Source organism: Gossypium raimondii, chromosome 8 (assembly GCF_025698545.1).
Source record: "Gossypium raimondii isolate GPD5lz chromosome 8, ASM2569854v1, whole genome shotgun sequence".
Taxonomy (NCBI): domain Eukaryota; kingdom Viridiplantae; phylum Streptophyta; class Magnoliopsida; order Malvales; family Malvaceae; genus Gossypium; species Gossypium raimondii.
The window spans coordinates 35,105,806-35,115,306 of NC_068572.1; the positions used below are offsets into that span (position 1 = coordinate 35,105,806).

At 31.1% G+C, this 9,501-nt stretch overlaps 1 long non-coding RNA gene across 1 annotated transcript; it reads left to right on the top strand.

Annotated features, from left to right (window-relative positions):
• Positions 1 to 452: 452 nt before the first annotated feature.
• On the top strand, positions 453 to 3,984 carry LOC105791304 (uncharacterized). The gene is made up of 4 exons (XR_001132899.2): positions 453 to 649; positions 1,171 to 1,245; positions 2,537 to 2,602; positions 3,437 to 3,984. It is a non-coding gene; the product is annotated as an uncharacterized LOC105791304 (long non-coding RNA).
• The last annotated feature ends 5,517 nt before the right edge of the window (positions 3,985 to 9,501 follow it).

Below are 9,501 nucleotides of genomic sequence, written 5' to 3' on the forward strand. Positions count from 1 at the left end.
TAACCAGTATTAAAATTAAATATGCTTTGAATTTAAATTTCAATATTTGCAATACAGTTTTAATCCATGCTAGTGCATTTTGTCATACCCAAAAATCAGATTAGTAAAATCGGATAAATAGGATCAGATTGGTGAACCGAAAATTGTAATTAGGTAGATAATTAAGTAATTTGGAATTAATTAAATAAAAGTTTAAAATAATTAGAATTAAAATTTTAGGTTAAGAAATTAAAATTATGTGTTCGAGAATTAAGTTGGTTAAAACGAACTTTAAAAACGAGATCAAATTTAAAAATAATTTAGAAATAAGTTTTAATTGAAACTAAGGACCAATTTGGAAAAGGGAGGAAACTGTAGGTGGTCAAAGGAGCAAAAGTCAAATTTTTAAAAATTGGTTGGTTATTTAAACCACCATCGTCTCCTTCACTCCCATTCTACATCTCTATCAAAACTTTGTCAAACACCAAATTAAAGCTTTTCTCCCGAAATTAGCTCATCTTTTTTATTTTTTTTATTTCTAAGCTCTCCAAACATAGAATCTCTTTTCAATTTTGAAGATTAATCACGTTTTCATCCTCAAATCCTCAAGAGGTCTTCACACGTTTTAGCTCGATTTAGCTCCATAGCTCGTCGATTATGTGAAATTGAGGTGAGATTCTGAATATTTATGATTAAACTAAGTGAGTTGTTATTTCAATTCTAGATTTGAATGATTTAATCAAGATCTCAATAGATCACTTGATTTTAAGTTGATTTTTGGCTTGAAAATGTCTTATTACTTGGTTAAGCTACTATTTTAAAGTGATTTTGTAACTCATATTGATCGATTAAAAGGTTTATAGCCTTGATTTAACAAATCCTTAAAGAATTTGCATGAATCAAATGATTTTCTTATTGAAATTATTAACGAACGTGATTTTTCTGGAAAAATTAGATCGATGTAATTGAATAAAATTAATGGTTTAAGTATGAAATTAAATGATATTTAGGATGTATGAAGTTGAAATCTAAGCTTAGAAATGAGATTTGAGTGGTTGAACACCTATTTTGGCAAAACTAGTTAAGTTCTTGGTATAGAGATTTAGAGGTTGTGATATGTGATTTTGAAATTTAATTATGTTTTTTTGCTGTGAGTGATGCCTTTTCAATGTATTTGACATGTTTGTGAAGTAATGGAGTCTCTACAAGCATGGACAAAGGCACATAAAAGCTTATTTGAGCATTGTAGATGAAGTAAGACCTAAGGTGAGTGGTTTGGAATATTGCATTTAAACTCTAGTACGCAGGTTAAGGTAATACATGTGAACCCTTGTTTAATTAATATGCAAACCTGCTATGTGTTGGTACGTGAACCTTGTGTTATTAACATGCGAACCTTGCTAAAACACCATGTGAACCCTTATCACTAGACATGTGCGAACCCCTATCATCAGTCATGTACAAACCCCTATCACATGGTACATACAAACCCTGTTAGGATGTTATGCGAACCCTATATGCTATGTGACTGTATGTGATGTGTGAACCTATGTTGTGTGACTGCACGTGATGTGCGAACCTATGTTATTTGACTGTATGTGATGTACGAACCTATGTTGTGTGATTGTGTGTGATGTGCAAACCTATTATACGTATGGCGAACCTATGCTTAAGTGATATGCAAACCTACGCTAAAGTGATATGCGAGCCTATACTAATTTGATATGCGAATTGTGATTATATGTGCAAGCTATGTTGCATGCAAACTATATTACTTAAAAACCATGCTTTATAGTAATTTGTATGAAATGTGAGTAATGTGAACTACGAATTGTGATATTGCAAACTATGAATTGTGAATTATGTTATAATGTGTGAGCTTTGCTTAATTGTGAGCCTAATATATTGAATATCGTGAATATGTTGGCATTGTGACTGCATGGAACCATTGGATATAGTTAGCATGCCATAGGATTGTGAGTAATCACCCTTATTATTGCGATGGGAATTGTGGCCCAGAGATACGTTGGAGAGATAAGGGAATGTAGAGCATAGCTCCATTCACCAGAGAGAACGCAGGGATCTATGAGTCGAGGGTAAAGAGAGTGTTAGCATTCATGCTACACTTATATTGCAGACAACGCAGGGCCCTTTGAGTCAAAAGTGAGGCATTATGAGGAGATCCGTCTATCCAATATGTGGTGATAGAGTCTATTTATAGGTGGTAATAGAGTCCCCTATATGTTACATAATCACAAAAATGTCGATTTATCTATATTTGAAATATATGAGTACGATGTATTATGAACTATTATTTTTACGTGGTATGAACTGATATTTTACGAGAACTACTTATCTTATGTAAATTGCTTAGTCTATGTGCACTGCTTATTTATGAGAACTGTAGTGTCTTGTGAGTCACTATTTTATGTGTACTCTAATAATATGTGAATTGTTATTGTATGCCTACCCTAACCTGACTGTTGTGTTTATTTGTAGTATGATTGAGCACTCACTGAGCTTCAATAAGCTCACCCACTCTTTTATAATATTGCAGTGATTTAGCTTGTGAAGAGGTGGGGAAGTGAGCCATCCAAGTGATCCATAACGAGGCTATACCTAGGTATGTTGATGTGTTCCCAAACCAAATGAGGAAGGAAATGTGGGACAAAATTATGGCATTTAGAATTAGATCTAGTTATAATTGTTGGGTTGTAATTGGACATTATGGAGTCTTTAAATGGTTTATTTTGAAACTTTTATTACCGTTTTAGATAGATGATTAAATAATGGTTTGTGAATGCTTGATGAATGGTATAAATAAATGATCGACTAACTTGTAAGTGCAGGTTGAAGAGTCGTTGAACATTACGTAAGAATTAGATGTTATAAGTGTGTTTTAAAAAACAATTGGATGTTTAGTATGCATGAATGTAAAATTAGACAAGTTACGTAAATTGTTAGTTTCCTGCAAACTAGTTAAATGATGATTTTTGTACACGATGTTTTAATGAATCTTTCTAAACAAGACTTTTATATATAAATCTACAATACTAAGATACGAACTTGGTGGCATCATGTTATGATACAACTCAACGTCATCGAGAGTGGCCTAAGCTCGAGGGGCCTAAGTGCAAAATGAAGCTTAATTACAAGCTCATTCAACTTACTAAGCATGCATGGCAATTTATTGCAAGCTGAACTTTAATTTAATTAAACTCATCTTAGTTAATAATTGAGTTGCTAGACTTTATTTTTTTATTAAACTCATTTTAGTTAATTAATTGTTGGAATAAATGCTTATCTTAGTTTATTTAATTGCTGGAATAACTTATTGTTCAATATTTTTATTTATAGTTTATTAAATTAAGTTAAGTGTTTACAGTTTATTAATTAAACTTATTAAGTTTAGTGTGTTTAAATTTGTTTTAATCTGTTTGTTAATAAATGCTTGTAGGTGACTATTTAGTTGGAATCAATTATGTACAAGGGATGTTACAAAGTAATAAATGCGACTATTAAGCTGGAATTGGTTACATACAAGGGGCTGTTACAACAACAAAAGGAGAGCAATATGCATCATTAAAATTCGACAGCCTCTCTATCTTCTCCAAGGAGCTGTTCAAGAATAGCAATGGACAAAGGAGTGATTACAAATTCCATAACCGATTGCCTCTTTAAGAACACTTCATGGTCTGTTTATGTGCCCAAAAATACCATGAATGTTGTTGGTGTCTATTCGGCTATCCAAGGGAGAATTTAAAGCTTATCCTAAACTCTTTGGCTACTTAAGAATGAAACCTAAGCATTCAAGCTTATTAAATTAGCTGAATTAGAACATTAAATCTTATTGATAGTTGCTTTTACTTAGGCCTAGAATTTCAAGAGTTTGAGCTTAATGATTAAGTTTTATTTTAGCTCATTATTAGCTCATTTAAGCTAAACAATTGTGACTTTTTGGCTAGGCCTTATCTAGTACTATAAATACTTGTAATAAGCTCATTGTAAGGGACTTTTTTCTCATTTTTGAATGTTTATAACATTTTTGAGTTTTTAAACTCTCTTATTTCGTTAAGACTCAAGTTGACTTATCTAGATTGCTAGTGGCGTCATCCTTGTTTCTTTGAACTTATCACTCCTAAACTGAGTGTGGCGTTCACCCTATTGATACATGTGGTTCCTAACTTCCTAGTTAGCGAGTCAAGGTCCTATCCTTCAACACCCATCCTTCTTAAATGCCATATAAGGTTTGGGTCAATACTTCCTTTAATATTGGTTCTTCCTTAGCCTTAAGCCTATTCCATCCCTTCAAAGTTTTTTTTCCATTTCCAAGTGATCTTATTTTATTTGTTAGTCGAATCCTTAACATCATTCACTTAACCATTTTCCATCATCATTTTACTTAACTGAACCATCCTCAACACATTCCTAACCTTTGAACCATCTTGTCAACCTTTGTTTTCCCTTCACTTAACCGAATTACCAACTACTTCAAGTAAGAACGATACTCCTTAGATTTAACGATCGGGCAATCTAAATGACTCAAATCATCACCGAGGCGAGTTCGTATACCTACCATAACAAACTATTTTCAAACCTTGTAGTATGGAGTTTTTCCCAACTTTTTACTATATTACGACTTAAAACTAATCATATGTTTTGAAATAAAATAGTTTCTGAAATCCTTTCAATTTTAATCTTTTAAAGAAATACCTTATTGCGTGCATGTATGTTTAACTGAAGTTTTTGAAGTAAATGTTTGTTACATATTAAATTGTGAATTAGTCTTACTGTTGATTGTTGATCTCAGTAGTGCAACAGAAGCATGGTTTTAGTTTTTAAATATTCCATGATTAATTGTGTAGTGTGATTGTTTGATTGGTGTGTGTTGAGGTGGTTTAAATGGAGAGTCACCTTAGTGGCTAATGTGACGTTTGAAATTTGGGTCAAACCGTCTCGACCGGATTTGGGGAACCATATTTTGGTCACTATATATTATTATACAAGCACCCCGAGCATTTGATTCATGTGCTTCATTCATGGTGAACAAGTCCTCGAAGCCTTTATTCTTTGGGTTGCCTCCATTTGTAGGTGCATTTAAGTTTAATGTTGATGACATAACGAAAGGTAAGTTAGGGCCTTTTGAATGTTGATGGTAATACGTTGCAGATATTCTTTTATCCTATAAAGATACATATATTCTAATTGTGCTGAGCTTTGGGCAATTAAAATTGCTATTGATCTATTTTTGCTTATGAAAATGGGTAGCAAGGTTAAACTTGTTATTGGATCGGGTTCTATAGAAGTGGTCAAATGGTGTTCTAACCCTTTAAGAAGACATTCACATGTTTGGAAGGGATTCAAGGGTATTTGATCTTGGAATTTTGGTTGTTAAATAGCTTTCCATAGTTAATATCTTTAGAGAAGCTAACGAATTTGATAATGTATTGGTGAAAATTCAATATACAAATCAAATAATCTGGTTGTTTGGCTCTAAATGTTGTATACATTTACCCATTTTATGGTAAGCTCTTCATGTTGTTTGATAGGGTTGTTTATAAACAAGAGTAATATCACAACTAAGGTAAAATCAATAAGGAAAAATGGTAAAAATAATAATAGAAGCAATAGAAAGAGATTGAATTGAATTGAACTAAAAGTGATACATTGTGTAACAACCTGATTTTGACCCTACTTAGAACAATGGTTTCGGGACCACAAATCTGAGTCCAAAAATATTTTAAAATTATTTTCTGTGTTTATTATGTGTAAAATTACATGTGTGAAAGTTTCGTGAATTAAATTTATTGTTTATGTGCTTAATTTGAAAAAATGGCTTAATCGCGCAAAATGAAAATTTAAAGGTTAAATATGAAAGTGCCTAATTATTGTTGTCTTTATAATTTGGAGTTTTTATGATGCAATTAGCCTACTATATAAGTTAGTGGACGACAATGGTTAAGAATGACCTTATATTATATGTTTTATATATTAATTAGTAAAGGTTAATTTAGTAAAATAATAATAAGGTTAATATATGTTATAATATATCAAATTAAAAGCCATGTTCTTTATCTTTTCACAGTATTTGAAAGAAAAAAAATAAAAGGGTTTTAAGTTTTGTTTCATTCGACACTTCCGAGTCTTGATTAAGGTATGGATTTTGTTCGGTTTTTGATGATTTTTATGTTTTTGAGATCGTTGCTTCGTGTTCTTCAAAACCCATGCTTCAATTTTGTGAATTGATAATGATTTTGAAGTATCTCATTGATGAATTCATGAGTTTTATGAGGTTTGAAGGTGAAATATGAAATATATGTGTTAGATTAACATAGTTTGTTTTTGACTTTTTGATGAAATTGAGTAATTATGGCTAAATTGCAAAAAATAATATTTTTAGGGACTAAAATGTGAAATAAATAATATTTGTGGACTTAGATAAACATGGGCAAGATTCGGCCAAGCTATAGTATAGTTAAATTTTGCATATTTTTTATTTTATGCAATAGGGACTAAATTGTAAAAAGTGTAAAATATCAGGGGCAAAATGGTAATTTTCCCATTTATGTGTTTTTGGATTAAATTTAATGAATGTGTGATTAAATTAGTTAAATTTGAATTTATTAAGATCAAGAATGAAAGAAAACGAAATTAGATCGAGGGAAGTCGAAAGTAGTCGAGTAGTCGATTTCATTCGTCGATATCTGAGGTAAGTCTACAAGCATATAAATGTAGTTAAATTTGATAATATATAAATGTTACATGATGAATGAATTTTTTGTGAAAAAATTTGTGTATGGCCAAATGTGTATTGAGCAAAGGAACTATGTTTCGAGTTCGATTCGATCGAGATTCAACGTTCGAAAGTCCCGTACGAACCTTAGGAATAGATATGATACATATGTCATGACACAGGACCTTCGATATGTGTTTTTATGTAAGACCACATCTGGGACGTCGGCATCGACTTTTGTTTACGTGTAAGACCCTGTTTGGGACAGTGGCATCGATATGTGATTACATGTAAGACCACATCTAGGACGTTGGCATTGTAAGTGTTTTTCAATTATCCGTGTATCCATTTTATTTTTGAACGGTTCAATGGGCAATGTGAGGTAATGACCGAATGAAAAATCAAATTACAGGTTCAGGTATGTGTTAGTTAAATGTTTATATGAAAACGAGGTAAGTTGATTACTTGAAATGATACTGAATATGAATTTTGGATTAATATGTTTGAACATACATATAAGTGATTCAACTTATTGATGTAATTGTAATATTAAAAGTGAAAATATATATGTGTACATAATTGATTAAATTTGGTCATATGATATGTACGTGTGATTAAAGTATGACCTTTGTAGTAAAGGATATCTTTGTGTTGGAAATTATGTGTATTCGACCATATTAGTAAAATGTTAATATGCCTTTGTTAATATATATGTTTTTGCTTATGACTTACTAAGCTTAAATAGCTTACTGGGTGTTGTTCTTGTTTACCTCTGTTTTATAGTTTTAGGAGTCATGATACGAGCTCGGGGATCGTCAACAAAGTCTATCACACTATCGACATATTTTGGTCTTTTGTTAAATTTTTAATTTGATATTATGGCATGTATAGGCTTACTTATGTTTTTGGTTTGTTTTGGATCATGTATATAAATGGCCATGCGAAAATGGCTTAATTTCCATGCTTATATTCGGTTTGGTTTAAAAATGGCTTGTCTATGATCAATGTGTTTAAGTACGATTTTATGTGTTTTTGAATGGGTGCTTGATGTGTTTAATTTTTATGCTTGAATTTGACTATATTTGATCATGAATTGAGCTTGCATTCGAATTAGATATTCAAATCGCATGTATGTGATAAACTTGGGTTATGTTAGGTATTAGATTCTCAAGATGTGAGTTGGATAAATTTAGGTAAAATGTTAATTATACTATAAATGGAATGATAGTTTATTTCGGTCATTCATTATGAAATAATATATGCATATTAGGTCTTATGAGTTAGCACCAAAGTTGTTTATATAATTGGTTAATGAATGGTAAATAATGGGTTTATGATGTATTTGATTGTATATTGACTATATAGGTTCGGTTGCTATTGGTAAGTAATGAATATATTTCATGATTGTTTTGGTACAAATCCAAATGGCAAATGAAATAGTATGGTTTGGTTATGATATTTGATTCATTATGATATGCATATAAACTTGATAATGGTATGACCGACTCAATGTTTAGTTAATAGGATAAAATGTGAAGTTTAGGTAAACTAATATGCATATGCGAATTTGATGTACATAGAAATGTTATTTATGTGCAAATGTTAAATGTGACTTTTGTTTATAGGGCATGTGCGCATTGCAATTATTTATAAACATCAATAGTATGTTCGGCCATGACGTAATATATACATTTGATTATGAAATGGTATAAAATGGTTCGGTTGGTTTAATATGTGCATGTATTGAAGTAATATGATTGATAATCAACTTAGGTTATATTTGTTTGATTTATATTCAATATATACTATATGATGATATATGCTTGGTTTATAGAAGGTGAGTAATAAATCAATGGCTTTATAACTTGTGCATATTTTGAATTGAGTTAATAATGGAACATGTTCATTGTTTTGATGTAAGTGCGAATTGTATTAGTTGTAAATTTTGAAAAGTGCTGAATTATGAATTATGACTAGTAAGATATGATTGATTTGATTTGGAACTATGATTCATGTTTACGAAATTTTTAATTAATTAATTCCTGGATAGTTAAGTCTGATAAGGTTTTAAAGGTATCGTTATTATTTGATGTATAAAAGGTGTTTAATGATTGTGCTAAATCATGCTAAGTCTGGTAATGCTTTGTAACCCGAATCTGGCGACGGATACGGGTTAGGGGTGTTACACATTGAAGTTGAGAAAATCTCCTATTTATATACATGAAAAATAACTAAAGATAGGATCATGGTCCACTAACTTAGACACAATCAACAACATGAAACTGATTAATAACCACTAAATTAACCACTACTGACAACTAAACAACCCATTAAATTCACTATTTTAGCAATTAAACCTTATTATCTTACCCTTTTACCACAAACTCTTTTGGTTTCTCAAGATAGATCTCTTCTTGTAAGGTTTCATTGAGAAATGCTAACTTAACATCCATCTTATACACCTTTTAGCCCTTTTAGGGTGCAATAATGAGCAACAACTTGATTATCTCAAGTCTAGTCACTGGTGCAAATGTGTTTGAGTAGACTACACCGAAAATTTGAGCATAGGCTTTGATCACAAGCCCAAGTTTTTGTTTATTGAGAGTCTTAAATCTAACGTCAATAATGGCAATATAGAATAACTGCAAAGCCAAAAGAAAATGAAAAATAAAACACATAGATTTTACATGAAAACCCTTTCGAGAAAAAAACCAAGGGCAAAGGAGGAGAAATTCACTAATGTTAAATATTGAATGATACAAGAGGAGTTTCGACTACATCTATTTAAA